This window comes from Dromaius novaehollandiae, chromosome 6, assembly GCF_036370855.1.
Source record: "Dromaius novaehollandiae isolate bDroNov1 chromosome 6, bDroNov1.hap1, whole genome shotgun sequence".
Classification (NCBI taxonomy): domain Eukaryota; kingdom Metazoa; phylum Chordata; class Aves; order Casuariiformes; family Dromaiidae; genus Dromaius; species Dromaius novaehollandiae.
Window position 1 is genome coordinate 16,206,438 of NC_088103.1, and position 15,940 is coordinate 16,222,377.

At 42.2% G+C, this 15,940-nt stretch overlaps 1 protein-coding gene across 5 annotated transcripts in view; it reads left to right on the forward strand.

Moving 5' to 3' along the window:
• Positions 1 to 6,417: 6,417 nt before the first annotated feature.
• BMPR1A (bone morphogenetic protein receptor type 1A) overlaps positions 6,418 to 15,940 on the forward strand; it is an 88,890-nt gene continuing 79,367 nt past the window's right edge. For 3 of the 5 annotated variants that reach the window (XR_010389664.1, XM_064513748.1, XM_064513749.1), the window contains exon 1: positions 6,418 to 6,658. The gene's annotated coding sequence lies outside the window, so the exon portion shown is untranslated. Of the gene's footprint in view, positions 6,659 to 7,294; positions 7,530 to 14,951; positions 15,032 to 15,940 lie in introns of those variants that run through there. The other 2 variants (XM_026116772.2, XM_026116771.2) reach the window with 2 other exon arrangements.

The window sequence follows — 15,940 nt, forward strand, 5'->3', positions numbered from 1 at the left end:
GTAACAGAGAGACGCTGAGCTGTTACTACTCCTTTCTATCTCTGGGTAAGAATCCTCTTCCCCCTCCAGCTTAGGAACTTTACTGGCACAGAAAGGTAAAAATGTCATCTCTGTCCCAGTCTCAGAGAATCTGGCCACAAATACTTCAGCTTATTTTGCACATTTCCCTAAAGAACAGTGACAAAACCTGCCGCTTTCTCTCATTTTATAATGTAAAAAAGAATTAATAGAACAATCTTTATATCAAAGGATAGTTAAGTAAACATTTATTTTAGACTTTTCACTATTTAACTACTTAAAAGTGAACAACTGCTGTCAAAGAGGGCATGTGTGAAAATAGTAAAATGAAATATACTTGTGGGAGCATGAAAATGCAAAGAGAAAGTAGCTTTTAGCATTACAATTAACCACCCAGTTTAGCTTTCCTTTATTCATCACAGGGTAATTCATTGTAAATGAATTAATGGTGAAAGGTTCAGTAATAGGCCTTGGTACGGAAATAGGAGCAGTGTATCAGGATATCCTTTTTCCGCACCAGAGTACCAATACTTTCAATTTTATATACAACGGAAGTAATTAATTGTAACAGAAAGAAGCACAGCTGTGTTTCCTGCTGGTCACACATGCAATCTCTACTATTGTTTAACATTTTGAGTATGCACACTGAAAACTGTTCAATTGCATTGAACATTTTATATTTTGGGGATTTAATTTCCGTTAGTAGCTTTTGAATTTGTAATGGAATTTTAATATGCTATTATCTTAGATTCAATCCTGCATCTCTAATCAGGCAATTTTTTGCTGATGTCAGTGGGAGTTTAAACTGAATTACATACATCTGCCAAATCCAGAGAGTTGCAGACACAGGGTGTCTCTCTAAAAGCAAAGGAAGTTACAGGCTATTTGTCAAGATTTGCTTTTAGTTGCATGTGTTTTTTAACTTGCTCAAATTCCAATTCCAATATATATGCAAGTATCTTCAAGACCAAGGGAGAAAAGCTATATTTCTATGCCTTTAACTTCACTACATGTTTTCAGATATACTAGTTGACTGCTGTGACTGAAATACAAGCATGAACTCCTTTTTTTTTTATTAATTTAGTAGACCTGTATTACTTTGTTTGAGCTAACGTAGGAAAAAAAGAGGAGAGTCAGAGCTGTATTTGTTCTTATTTAACAGTGATGCATTTGTGGCTAAGGATGTGTTTGCAATGAGGAAAGAATTAAGGGCTTGATTAATTAAATACTATTTGGTTCATTTGTATAGGATTCAGATCTGTTTCTTTCTAACAAGCTTGGAAGAACGTTACATTTTCAGTCTCATAAATGTCCATCTTTGTAAATCTCTACACTGCCCTCCATAGCTGCTAGCAAAACATCTACCTGAATCCCTGTCTTTTGAGGATACAGCTGTCAAGACAGACCATTCTATGCTGAAAATAGTTCTGCTTGTTTAACAGTAGGACTAAAAACCATTTCCTATTTTCAGCATCGGTTCAGCTTCTGTTGCTGAAAAGGACAGTCATCAAGAAGTGAATTTTCTGGTATAAAGGCTTGAAGGGGTTGAAGACCTCAGCATCAATAAATGAAATGTTAATATGATGTGTTTTTGGATCCAAGAATTTCTCAAACTGTAAAGGAAACTAACATATGCCTCTTAGGGTGGGGGAACAGATAAATTTATCTTAGTGTAGTACAAATATTCTCAGAGAAAGCTAGTAATTAAAACTTTCTTGTCAATTTTCTGCAGTTCAGAATGATAACTAATTAGGAATATCAAATTTAAAATCAGTACTAGAGTCTAAATACTTAATCTTCTCAGAGCAAATGAAGACCTTACGGTTTTCATTTACATGCATCTAGAGAAAAACGTATTACCAATTCTGTGAACTCCAAACAAATGGACGTGAGAGAAGCACCCACGTAAAGTCTCTGTCCATAATATTTTCTTTTTTCTGTGTAAGACTTTTAATGTTTTTACTAATCAACATTAGATTTTAAAAAATCATTTGAAGTGCCTTTTGCGTTTGTAAGGATGGCTGTTCTGGGGTTTGTTATGGCTTGGTGAAAAGGCTGGAATATGCTTTTGTATGTAGAAGTCCATAAAATCAGAAACAAACAGCTCAGCTAGGCACAGAAAGAAGAAACAGGGACAGCAACAGGAAATTTGGTTGTTGACTGGCAAATTGTCTCCTGGAGTACTTGTGAGATCAGGAGAAGTGTTCCCATTACTACCATCCTTTGCAATATGCAATTGAGCTCCCTACTACACAGCTCAGAAGGGTTCAGCTCCCATCCTGCACGAGCTGCCTAAGGTAATGACAGATGAAGCCATTATGTCCTCCTTCCTCAGGGTCCACTGGAACAAGGCTAAGAATCTGTCTGCAGAAACCATGAAGTAACCCCCAAATGCACCAAGTATTTAAAATGTGGGACCAGTTTCCTGTTTCCTCCTGCCTGTTCTGCACATTAAGCTTTTATTCTGTGGAGTCTCCCATGCTGTTCTCCAGTTCTGTACCGCGCTCAGTTCCACATTGCACTTGTTGGACTGAAGATTGGCCAGGGCTTGCAACACTGATGAATACTTTTGCCTTTTTACTATCAGTGCTTCAATAGTAGAAATTAAAAAAAAAACACCTTTCTTCACAGATTTGAGACTGGCTTATTGAATTAATTATGCTTACATTTAAAACACTTAATAAAATCCATGACATTTCTAAGTAACAGACAGCTGAATGGACTTATAATCAAAAGAATGTGCTTTCACGTAAAATTGTGAAAAAAGACAAAGCCAAATTCACGTCATTTTAACTGAAAAAATGATGTCCCTGGCTGAAGGGTAATATTCTTTTAATATGTAACATAGAATATTTATTTTGGTAACAGTAACAGAAAAGCACTCATCTAATTGCAAACAGTTTTCAAAAATATATTTGGCTTACACACTGTACTGTGGATTTTAGACACATGAATTTCAGAGACTGAAAGGAAGAAGGATATACAAAGATAAAGTCCTGTCACATGGATGACCTTCTCCCTATACATACCTCTTTGTTCTTAAAGAGCTTTTGATATTTAAGACTTGCAGTTCCCAAGTGATTCCAAGACCTAATAAGAAATTCCTGGAGAGGAAATGACAAAGAAAGCAGCTGGAAGACTATCCAATTCATGACTTATTTAATTTATTTTTAATACAGCTCTCTTCATCATGACAGTCAGCCTTGAACCACTCCTTCTATATTTCATGCTAGGCTTCCACATCCCATCCTGGCCAAGTGTTGAATGAACATATGTTTGTTTTCAGACTTTACTTCAGTGTCTTTGAGTGTTTCTCTATTAACAAAGTAAGTACCTCATGTTACCAAAAACTGATGTGTCCAAGTTTTTGCAGATTTATAAAATCTTGACCAGGTGAGTTGTCCATTACTGATAACTAGGTCACTGGAACCCTTTGTGTCCTTCTGACCACCTATCACCTAAAGTGTTCATCTTCTGTTTTAAATAGATATCTCTACCTATCCTGTAAGGTAAGTAAAATAAATAAAGTAAAATAAATCAGGTTCGATTCTTCATGTTTTACTTGACAAAAATCTTAGGTTAAATTTCCACAGTTCATTAGGGAGTGTACAGCTGGGTTCTTCTGGTGGTATATAAAGAAAAACACTTTCATCATCAGGTCCAACATCTCAGACATTAGGGCTGCTCAGCAATCCCCCTCTCACACACACCACTGTATGATGGTAAAAAAGGAATTTTATTCTGCTCACATTGTTTTTATACTTTTGTTGTAAATCATATGTTTCAAAAAATACAGTTTACACCTGTATGAATTTGAAATCATATCCGAAGTACTGCACTGATTTGAAACATACCAGTTCTTTCCAGCTGATAGTTTATCAGACGTCCATCACAATCCTGTGACCCAAATACCTTTTAAGGTTGTTGTGATTCATCATTCCAGATGAAGATTCAAGTCTACCTCCTGCAGCCCTAATATTATTATAACATAGTTTACTTTTACTGAATTTATACTGTGATTAAGGCTAGTATTTACACTGTCTGATGGCCTTTATTTATGCAGAGAACAGGCATAGTGGCAGTGGCAATGCAAATTTCATTTGTAGTAACGCTGTTTCTGACCTGACCATTACTTAAGGCATCTTCAGTGCACAAGTGCCTTAAAAAGTACTAGCTGAGAAGGCAGTTTCTGTGATTTACCAATTTACTCATCAAGAGCTGGATGAAAACAGCTGATCCATTTCACGCAAGGAATCAGACAAATTTCAAGGAGATGCTAGCTCTAGCAGTTTTAGTTCTGGTTGGAAGCTCACATGCGTGTCGCATTCTTCTTCCATATTGAGTGTCTATTCTGTTGCTATAATCTGATAGCAGACAGAGTGGAAGAACAGCAGACTCATATTTTCCTTTGAAATTATAAACATAAGCATACAAGTTCTGTATTGCTTGGCATGAAAGCTGTGATTTTTTCTTTCTTGCAAGCTGTGTTTGTTTTGCACACTGACAGATTTTTCTGGATGAGGGTCATCGGAAAATTTTTTTTTGAAAGTCTAATAAGACAAAACCTGTATTTTTAAATGCCTATCACTGTAGTTTCTGGCCACATACAGTTACTAGGTGTGCCTTTAACTGCATATATTTTAAAGGAGCTTGCAGTGTTGATAGGTTTGAAATTATACTTCCTCTTTTGTTTTGCTATATGGGATAATATGCAAGCCAAGCACTTGCCTAACAATCCATGGGTCTAACGCATATGAACTGTTCTTGCAGAGCCAACGCTCTCAGCTTGCATCCTGAGGTGGTAACTCTAAAGTGGAGTAAAGAACATTTACAAATCCTATCTGATACTAGCACACAAAAATGGAGCTAGACTGTGGAGAGGACAACGCAGTAAGTGAGCCGATGTTTCCCACAATATATGTACATGTGGCTATTTTCCACTGATAAGTGAGGTTGCTTGTCAACTGGTTACTCTCTAGAAGCAGTTTATCTGGGCAGACATCTTGACAATAGCAATTGCTGATGTGTCCTAAAGGCCTTAAGGGTGTTTTGATCTACTGCAATGGGAAACCGAGTAGGTTTGTATGAGCCATATGATCTTAGGTTCCCCCTACAGTTGGCTTTGTGTGTAAAGTTCTTGATGCAGAGGGACCAATCGGTGCGGTATTAAAGGCAAGACTGTGTCAACAACACAACTGCTGTAATTTTTTTGAGTAAACGATTTGAAAACAGCAGCCCAGGTGGGAACTGTGGAGTCTCCTTGTCATATGGCATACCATCATCAAAGCTCCTTCCGTGCTGCTGTCGTAAGACATCACTTGAAGACAGACAGACAGTCAAATTACTAGTTTGCTAATTTGCCCTAATGACGAGGAGCTCGGAAAAAACAATGCAAATCATGGCCTTAGCAAATTATCAGTGAGCAAAGCAGCTCACTGCAGAAGTTATAATGTATCCCAGTCTAACTAACTGGGCTAATTTATTTGGAGATACTGGAAGCGGAAAAAGCAAACAAACAATTCTGTCCATTGCCATGGCACTCTATCTCTCTCCTGGCACTGGACTGCCAACCTTTCTGGAACGTAAACTATCTTTCCATGTAACTAAAAGGCCTGTTCAGGGCCCTCATTTTTCCCCTATAGTGGGGCCACAGTTGCCTCCTCATTGCCCAGCCCAGCTCACACAGTGGTCCCCTTTAATCCACATCGGGCAGAGCTGCTAAAATAATCCTGCACACCACCTACTCGACAACTCCTGGCAGCCAGCCTGTTGCCCATGGCACCAGTCCCACCGGCTCCCTGACCAAGCTTTCCGGCCCAACGGCCATGTTCCTCTCACCCCATCTCGACCCAGCTCTGCCTCTACGACACCTACTTGGCCACTGCTCGCCCTCGCACCTTCCCGGCACTTCCTGGCGGAGCTCCGGCGCCGGACGCCCCCTCCTCCGCGGGGCCGGGGGCGGCGGCGGGCGGGCGGGGCAGGGAACCGAGCGACAAGCGCGCTGCGGCGGCGGCAGCGGCGGCCTGCGCTGCCGCCCAGGGCAGGACGACGGGGGAGGCAAAGCAGGCCCGGCCAGTTCCTCGCGGCCAACTTTTTTCCGGGGTGCCCCGCCAGCCATCCCGCCCACGGCACGTGTTGATGGAAGGGCGGAGGCGGCAGCCGCTCGGGGAGGGGGGGGCCGGGGCGCGCGCCAGGGTGGGGGGCGTCGCTCCGCGCCAACGGCCGCCGCGCGCGAGGGGAAGGGGGCTCCCCGCGCCAACGGCCGCCCCGCGCCAACGGCCGCCGCGCGAGGCAGCCCGGCGGCGGCCGTCGCTCCGCAGGCGCGCGCGCTCGCTGCGGGCCGTGCGCGCGGCCGGCGGCTGCAGTGATTGGAATGCGGCTGGCGCCCCGCCCCCCCGCCGCCGGCCCCGCCCCCCGCCCCGCGCCGCTCCGCTCCGCAGGGAAGGGCCGCGCCGCGCCGGGAGCGCTGCGAGCGACGGAGCCTGCGCCGTGCCCGGCCGCCTCCCCCTGCCCGCACACCCCGCCTTCCCCCGGCCGCCCGCAGCCGTCGAGGCCCCGGGAGCGGCCTGCGGAGCGAAGCGGGGCGCGGGCCCCCTGCCCCCTCGCCCCCGCCGAGGAGGATGAGGAGTCCCCGACGCGGGTGAGTGCGGCCGCGGGAGACGGGGCGGCGGGGCCGCGCCGGGACGCCCTTCCCTCGCCCGGCGGAGGGCAGCGGGCGCCGTCGGGGCTGCCGGGCGCCGCCGCTCCGGCGGCTCCGCGCCCCCTCCCGCCCCGCTCCGCGGCGGCCCGGGCGGCGCGCAGGCCGCGGGCCCCGCTGCCCTCGCCGCCCTGCCCCGCCGCCCTGCCCCGCCGCGGCGCTGGGGGCGCTGCGCTGGCCCCGCCGCCCCGCCCGCGCTCGACGGCCCGCGCCGGGGCTGGGCCGCGGCCGAGGCCCGGGGAGGCTCCGCGAGCCGCCGCGCTGGCGCTGGCGCCGCCCGGGCCTCGCCGGCGCCGCGGGCACGGCGCCCCTGGGCCGCCACCGCCGCCCCGCGGCCGTCCCGCTGCCGCCGTCCCGCTGCGCGCTGGGGCCGCCGGGCCCGCTCGCCTCCGTGAGGGTGCGCGGGGAGGGCGCGTCGCCTCCGTCTGTGCGCGCCCGGAACGAAGCGGTGCGCCGCCTCCGCCGGTCCGGTGCCGCTCGGCTCCGTAAAGCGAGGAGCAGCGCCCTTCCCGCGAGCGGCGCCGGCCGCTGGGAGCGCCCGCGGAGCTTGGCTTGGTGCGCTGAGGCCTGGCGTCGCCGTGGGAGGCCGCGCTGCTGCGGCCCGGGGCCTGCTGCCCTTCCGCAGAGGGTTAAACGCTTGGGCGGCCCTCTGCCACCCCTTGAGCCCGCGAGAGGGCGAGTGGTTCCGGCAGCAAGGGATGGCGTTAAGCTGCGTGTCCGTGGAGCGGTCGCTTGTCAGCGTGCGTTGAGGTCGTATGGTGACTGTCCCGTGTAGCTGACTGTGTTTGTAGCTGCTTCCATCCCCTGCGGACAGGTAGCTGTTTAGTGCGTTCTTCATCAAGGTAGTTTTGTTGCGGTAGTTCAGAGCTTGTTATCTGTAGGAACGAAGAAGCTGCTTTTGCAGATGAAACTCATCCATATCAAGAAAGTTGTCAGATTTGCAGTAGAAACTATTACCAGATAAAATACTGCGTGAGAGTAATTTATATTCAGATACTACTGCAGTCCATAGCCAAAAAAGATCCCCATGTTGTGGCATTTATAACATCATTGACACTTATTAATTGTTGGCAGCGTATTTGTCCTTTGTTATGGCACTTTGTTCCTTTTGTAACCTTCTCTTAGGTTATTCAATAGATTTCACTTTGTTATGTGAGCGCATGTGCATATTTCATATATATTTACATACAGATGCAGGCACATACACTGCAGTGGGCTTCGAGTTTTAGTCTAGGATTTTTGTTGAGGATCTTCTCATGTAGCCATAAGGTTCAGCAGCTGGACTTATGTCCTGTTGGCTGCTCAGTTCCCTTGGCAGTGAATGCATGTGGCTGGATTTGAATCCTTTTTAAAATCATGAAGTAATTTAGGTTGGAAGGGACCTCTGCATGTTATATGGTTCAATCCCTACCCAAAGCAGAAAACACAACTGTTTGTAAATTGCAAGTCCAAAGTATCATGTAACTTGGATTTCACTTATTTAAAAGATGTGGTTAATGAAATATTGTGCAGGTAGAGCTACTACGGTTTCTTGAAGTCCGTGTATAGAACCTAGCTCTTAATGTTTTTGACACTCCTTTTTCAAAATCCTTGCAGCGAGAATTGCATGCTTTGTTGTAGGAATTAAAGATACTCAATGTGGTAAACTGTGTAAACAGTATACATGCTTCTTTCTGGCTTCCAGCATTCAGGAATCAAGAGTTTAAAGTATAGGTAGCTTAACTAAAATAATTAACTTTACTCTTTCTGGTAGTTCATGTAGTTATTGAACTGCTCCCTTATTTAAGCATTTTTTTCTGATGTGGATTTTAATAGCAGTGTCCAAGTCCAGGACAATAAGTTTTTGACCACATTTGGGATTAAATATTGTGCCTTTTTGGATGTGCCATAAACTAGGTCTCATAATTTCTTTTAAAATGGATGAGTGCTTGCCATAGATCAGCACTACTGTAGCATGAAATGTCATGTATTATGCCAATTAAAGCAAAAAGGATTTTGAAGAAGCAGTAGATAGCTTTATCTGCTTCCTGGAGTGCTGAAAGGCTAGCAGTTGATGGATTGCTTGATTTTTATTTATTTATTTATTTTTGAATTAAAGTTAGGTGTGTTTGTTGTTTCTCCAAGAAGCAAGATACAGATTATGTAGTCATATAAAGTTTTAAAAAATGTAGGGAAGGACTTGCTAAATATTCATTATTTTTGTAATGACAAATTAGTGTAGGTTGTATTTATATTTTAAAAGAAAAAAGTGGTGTGAAAATAGTGATGTTAAAACATTCTGAATCAAGGAAATCTCTCTTAAGTTGTGTATCCCTCAATATAATGAAGAACTTCTACAGCCTTCTAAGGCATAGTGGGGCACAAATATGTTACAGTGGATAAGAGGAATTGAATGGGCCCCGCCATAGAAGGGGTCAAAGAATAGACATTAATGCTTGCTGGACTTTTGATGTATCCAGGCTTTCGAAGGGAAACAAACCCTCCTTCTTGAAAGCCCTTGAAAACAAAACAAATCAAAGGGGGATGAGGAGCCCTCCTTTCTTGTTGGTCTTCGTGGCTGGTAACTTTTATGACAAGGACAATATCTCTTTCCAGTAGCAGATAAACATCTTACGCATTGAGCTGCAAGGCTGAATACAGCAGCTTCTTTAGTAGGTTGCTGAAAGGTGTAGATGGATAAATGAGACAAGAAAGTGTGTGTGTGTGTGTGTGTGTGTGTGTGTAACATACTGGAAATGTGTATGCTGCTTCTGTGCTTATGGAAGGGGTCAGTCGAAGATCTGTCCTTTCTGTCCTGGATATCTGGGAAAGCTCTAGGTATTTCTCGGCTCCTCAATAAAAAGGAAGCATGTCTTCAGTGCTGGTCTCTTTCTTTACTTACTGCGCTGTCTTCTGCAAATAAATGACAGAAGGAGCTCAGTAATTTAAAGGTATTTCACTTCAAAGCTGGAACATTTGGACACTTGTGGAGTGCTTAGAGCTTGTTTCACTCATTAATATTCCCAACATGCGGAATATTGTGTTTGAGAGAGGGAGGGGCAGAGTGCCTATATGTCTATGTGCTTGTCTACCTGACAGCAAACTTTTCCTTTAGCTGATGGAAATTCAGTGGTTCGGTTGTTTTTGTTAGATAATGTCTTCTGCAGAATCTCTGTTCTGCTTCTTCTGCAGTTACTCTACCAAACTTTTCCCGATTATCCCTAGTCACGGTGATGTCATCGGGTTACGGTGCGTTTTGTACAGTGTTTAGTACTTTAAAGGGAAAGCAAAGAATTTCCTTTTGTCTGTTTTTCTTGCAATCACTTAAAGGTTACAATGAAGTCTGTGGAGTGACCGATACTCTCAGGCATAATTAGAATAGTTTTACTTATTCTGAAAAATGTTTATGACTGAAAACAAATGTAAAATGTTATCTGCTATATTGTATCCCTGTAAAAATAATACAGAAACTGGAATAGGTGATCCTTGAAATAAGACAAAGAGCTGGAATTGTCACATAGTTTATTCTCATTGTAAAGAAGACATCATTTTAACATCCTGAATACTTTTAATAAAAATGTAAATGTAATTATTTTTTGAGGGATTTGGTCAGAAAAATATGTTCAGTATTCTTTACTCTGGATATCTAATTGTCAAAAGCTTTACTTTATATGATACAAGCAAATAATTAGCCTAACACTAACCAGGAAGTAAACTAGGGAATAAGTTGCCAGCTTTCCAGCTCCAAGGAAACAAAACTAAAAATTACTGTGCTTGTCTTAAATAGAAATTTTCATCCCTCTGTAAGGAGGGTGATCTTTAGATTCCTTTCCTGTCTGTGAGAGACTGTGTCCAGACTGATGAGACAGTAAGTTACAGCCTCCTTCTAGTCTGACTGTTGTATGAGGTAGAGTATCCTCCCAAGTCATGAAAATCTAAAAGACCAGCATATATTGAAGTGTGTTGTAATGGGTTTGTGACTGAAATTTTAGATTGTAGTATCTTTGGTATATTGAGAAGATTGAGAGCTTTATGTTACTGCAGTGATAAGATGCATGGATTTCTGGTTATGAGCCCATTGTTTTAGTTATGCACAGCTGTTATGGTCAAATCTTTCAGATTTAAAACACAGTTTTCTTCTTTGCCAGTGTTGTAATAGCTGTCTTGTAGTTGCTCTCCTACTTAATTTGAGTTCTGTGGGTCTCACTCAACTTTACTGTTTTATGATAGCGTGGTTAGTAAATATCAGGGATAACTCAAAATAAGTACATGAGTAGGAAAATAAATTCTGGTTCATGGCTGTGATCATGCATCCACAATATACGAACTTTATCAAAGGAAAAGCAACAGCAAAGATTTATTTATGGTCTAGTGTGTTATCAACTGAAGAGTTTTTCCAGTAACATCTGTTGCTAAACTGAAATTGATTGGCTTGATGGAGCACTGTCTGAGGGCAAATCAGTTAAGCCAGGTACTAAATTCATTGGTGTTTGTATTCGTTATGGGAAAAGAAAGTCTTCTGATTGACACGAAGGGTAAGTACTTTATTTAAATACGGTAAAAGGCTCTGATTTGACAAAATCTGCGAATGGATGCATTTTAAGATGCATGCCTGCAGTGTGTGGCTGAGTACTCTCATACTTTTTTTCTCCTTCGAACAGAATTTCCCAAAATAGAGAGGAAAATACAGTAATTTTCAACATAATTTTAATATGTTACTAGCTGGCTGTGCATTTAGAAAGGAAAAGACTATTACTAATCTAGCTCAAGAGTATTGTAGTATAATTTGCTTCATATGTTGTAACAGCAGCAATGCTTTTTACAAAAATTTGAAGTCATTTTGATTTTCTCAGTTTTTTCAGATATTGCTTTTCATGATGACTTCAGTAGATTCCATTAACATAAAACGTGGTAGCAGTTCTAGGACTTCTTTGTGCCTGTATTCCCTCAGTTCACCATCTGTATTTTTTTTTTAAAGGACAATATTATCAGGTTTTAGCTGATAAAAACACAAACAGATGCAGCAGGAATAAGACGGAAACTACCAAAGAATATCTCAAAAGTCATGCAGCAGGTTCCAAACCTGTTTCAAGGGAGCTATTTCCTTTTCACTGTTGCAACTGTTGAAATTTTGCCTTGTCTTAATAGCACTAACTATGAACAACTCATTCTTGTTTAAAAAAATTGTTCATAGTCCTTCAGACTTCCTCTGTAAGATTTGGACCCCAAACTTTGCTGGAAATCAGTGGGTAGACTCAAACTGACCTTTCTAGGCCCCAGTCACTGGAGATTTCACTTTTGCAGAGAACGAATTCTCTGCTCATGACAGATTTGTTGTACAAATCAGCACATTATACTCCCAAAGTCAGAATTCAGAGATATAAAAGTAGTGAAAAGGGCAACGCAAGGTAGAATTTGTCACGTAAGTTCAAATATCATTTTCTAAACTAACTACTCTTTTTTTTTCCTGTTCTTTGTTCAGTTGGAAATTCAGAATATGCTTGTGAGGCAGGCACTGTCCCATGCTGCTGTGCAGTGATGAAGGTGATTTGAAATGGAAGCATGAACAGATGTCTTAAATTGGGAGGGATCATTTACCAGGAAAAATAGACACTGGAAATGTATCATCTTGCTGTCCCCTCCCCTTGCCCATAAAAGAACTTTAAGAGTAGTATGACAACAAGAGCAGGTTATAGCAGTAAGACAGAGTGAACCTAAGTGATTGGGAAATATGAATAAAGAAAGACAGAAAGCTGTGTGAAAGGTGCTCTGTAGTACGTATTGCACATACAGTACATACTCTTCTTTCATGAAAGAGAAGTTCAGCTCTTACATAACTGCCTGGATTAGGTTTCAGAAATCCTTCTGCACTGTTTTCTGTGGTTTCCTAGGAAGAAACCTTGCAGAACCAGACACTCACCTGGAAAGCTGAGAGTTAATTACAAGACAGGATTGGGATACTGCACAGGAAGGCACTGCTAGCTAATTAGGTGCAGCCATTCCTGTTGGACTCAACGCCCAAAACTTGGAATATCTTCAGTTAAGGCTTGTGCAGGGATTTTAGCAATAACCAAAAATCCAGGAGTGGTACTAAGAATCAAGTGACAGTGTCCCTGAAGATGAGTATTTGGCAAGTTTTATTAGGAATTTTAATTGTATTGCTTTAAAGTACTTTTTAAAATTTGTTTCAAATGTCTTCTTTCTTGGAGACCAAACAAAAAAATATATTTCACAGAATAAAAAAGACCGTTATTGCTTTTTTTGATTTCATATATTGATGTATTTTTAAATTTTATCTTCAATATTTATTTATTCAATACAATTTAATCTGTTAATAAAAATATTCTGTAGAAGATGTTATGATAGTATTCTGAAATGTGTGCTATTCATTAGGATTGAAGGTTGTACCCTCCCTCACCCAGGAAAATTGAAATTGTGAGTTTAAAATTAAAATACAAAATGATAGATTTGTGGAGCCATATCTCTGTCACGTTGGCGGAGCAGAACCGATGATCTTGCTACTCATAGTTCTCCTTTAGAACTCATACTATGGGCAGAAGTTTAAGACAGTGTTGTTGATGCCTTAGTCTACTACTCTGATTAGCTGAATGCAATTTTTTTGAACAATGCAGATTCCATTTAAACTTTATCAGTACTACTTTTGCATGAATTGATTCTTTACTGAATTAATTCATATTGACAGCCACCGATACTGGTGTATGTTAATCTTAATGTGTTTTGAAATGCTCTCTTGGTACGTGGTGCGCTCAAACTCTTGTAAGCTCTCAACTATAATTAATTTAAGACAGCTCTCTTTAGAAAGAATCAAAGACTGGACTATTGTTCCGCTGAGAAGTTGTGGTAGAGGACTATGGTGAGGTGTAGGGACAACCCCATATAGCTGATACTCTTTAGTTTCCTGCTCTGAAAACTTCATGGAAGGAAGAAGTTAAGAGACTTGCCAGTCTGGGTTAAACTAGGAACCATGAAGTAAAACCCACCCCAGACAGGACAATTTTTATTCAAACCTGAGCCTCTGTTGAACTGTCTGTTTTACTTCTGCCCCTGGCCCCGCTTCACTCCCCCACCTCGCTTCAAATTCACAAGTTTTCGAGTGTAGAGATGTTTCTAATTTAGAAAATTATTTTGACATAGTGAACTAAAACAGAAAGGAGGGAGCTAAACTGAGGGAGGTCAAAAAACAGATGGAAATAGAAAATCTGAAAACATCTAGTTTAAAAAAAAATCGCCCTTGAAATAATGGAATCTAAATGCTGAAATTATACATCTGCTTGGCAGCTGTGCATTCCTTAGCCAGAGGTTCTGCAGCAAGAAATGGCATTAGTAAACTTTTTCTCAAAGTTTCAAATACCATTGTATAATATTTACATCTCTTTGTAATACTTTAGGTAATAGTCTTAGAAATTGGAGGGGGGGGGAGGTGGAAGGAAGAGGTGGTAAGCTGATGTATGGTTTTCTTTCTTTGTTCTTAAGCATCTGTAGCACTTATACTTGTTCCCTGCAATGAAGTTCTTTAATTCCCTTTGTTAATAGCTCTTTATCAGTGTCTTTTAATTTCAGCTGACTCAATTTAATAGGTGAGACTGGTTGCCAGAAAAATAACCAAGTAAAAATATATGAAATGATGGTGCATTAGTAAAAGGAGGAAGTTACAAATAAACAAACCAATCTCAAGTATTTTATTTCCAGCAGTGGCTGGCGTTACTGTTCTGGAGGAAAGTGTAAGATAGTCTGCAGCAAACAGCTGTGGGATTACACCACTCTGTGGAAGTTTCTTCCTAAATTCTAATAAGCAGAAGCTAGTTAAGATTGTAATGCCCATTAAATAGGTAATAGCCACAACATACTTCTATACAGTATCTTAGTATTTTAGAGAGTTCTACTTTTAGTTTGAAAATATCTCTAAAAGTTATTAAGCAGGATATAAAAATAGGCAATTTCTTGTTTTCCTTTGTATTCTTTTTTCTTTGTACTGTTTTGCTGACCTTGGTATTTATCTGAGTTATTAGTTGATACTGAAATCTACATTTGTTAGAGCATGTCTTCAAATAGATGTATTAGTTGATGTATGCTGGTGTAAACAGTGATTCAGTTATTGTGTAAGAGCCTATGATGGTTTTTGCTCTGTAAAAAGATAACCAAGGTAATTTTTGCTTCAAAGAATTTTAGCCAAAATTTTGAAGTATAAGATTACAAATAGTAACATAAATGTCTTGTTTTTCAGAAATGTTGAATATAGGTTTCAAAGTGTATCTGTTTTTGGAAGATTTGTTCACAGGAGGATATTTTTACCACAAGTACTTGGAATAACTGAAGGTAAAACAATTACCTCTCTTCCAGGTTATTGTCAATGAGCAAAGAAACTCTGGACGAATTGAAAATGCTGATGGCAGAGCCTTTGAGGATCTGAAAGAGCAAAAAAAGGGCTTGGGGTAGGAGGAGTGGGAGGGACCAGGTAAGAGGAAACTCCAGGCAGGGAAATGCAATAGGAAGGGTTGGTGGGTTTAGAGCGGGTGAGCCACAGATGTCGTCGTCAGTAGAGAGGGGACACTGGGGATGCTTCCTGTACCTGAGCCCCCCTCTAACAGGCTTCCTTGCTTGGGAGCAGGGTGTACCAACAGCTGTTTATCTCCTCTGTATATAACTGCACCTCTTTCCCTTTCATGCATACTTGTCTTCCTGTAACTAACAAGTAGATATCATTTTTGATTTTTCCCTGCAGCATCTGTGGTTTGGTCACAGTGTTAGATGAGGTTTCCAGCTATTAAAGTTTAGCCAGTGTGATATTTTCCTCAGCACAGACTGAGTTTAATATTTTTTTTTGATTCTCTGATGTTTACCATACATTGTGGAAAAGACTGAAAACAAACAGGAGGAATTAGAGGTCTGCATGCGGTTACAGGCTTCAATCTCACGGGGATCACATAGTCGTGGTGGGATAGCTCATATGACTGGAGCGCTGCAGTGGATGGATACCGGCCCTTTAGATAGGACAGACTGGGAAGGTGAGGAGGGGAGTTGCGCTTTATGGCAGAGAGCAGTGGGAGTGCATGGAGCTCTGCTTCGGGGCAGACGACAAGCCGGTTGAGAGCTTACGGGTCAGGGTCGGCAGGCAGACCAGGTGACGTTGTGGTGGGTGTCTGAGAGTGTTCTGTGATGAAATGAGTGGCTTGGTGGATGGGCAGAGACCAATGGATAGTGTTTTTCTCTACTTCGGTATGGCTT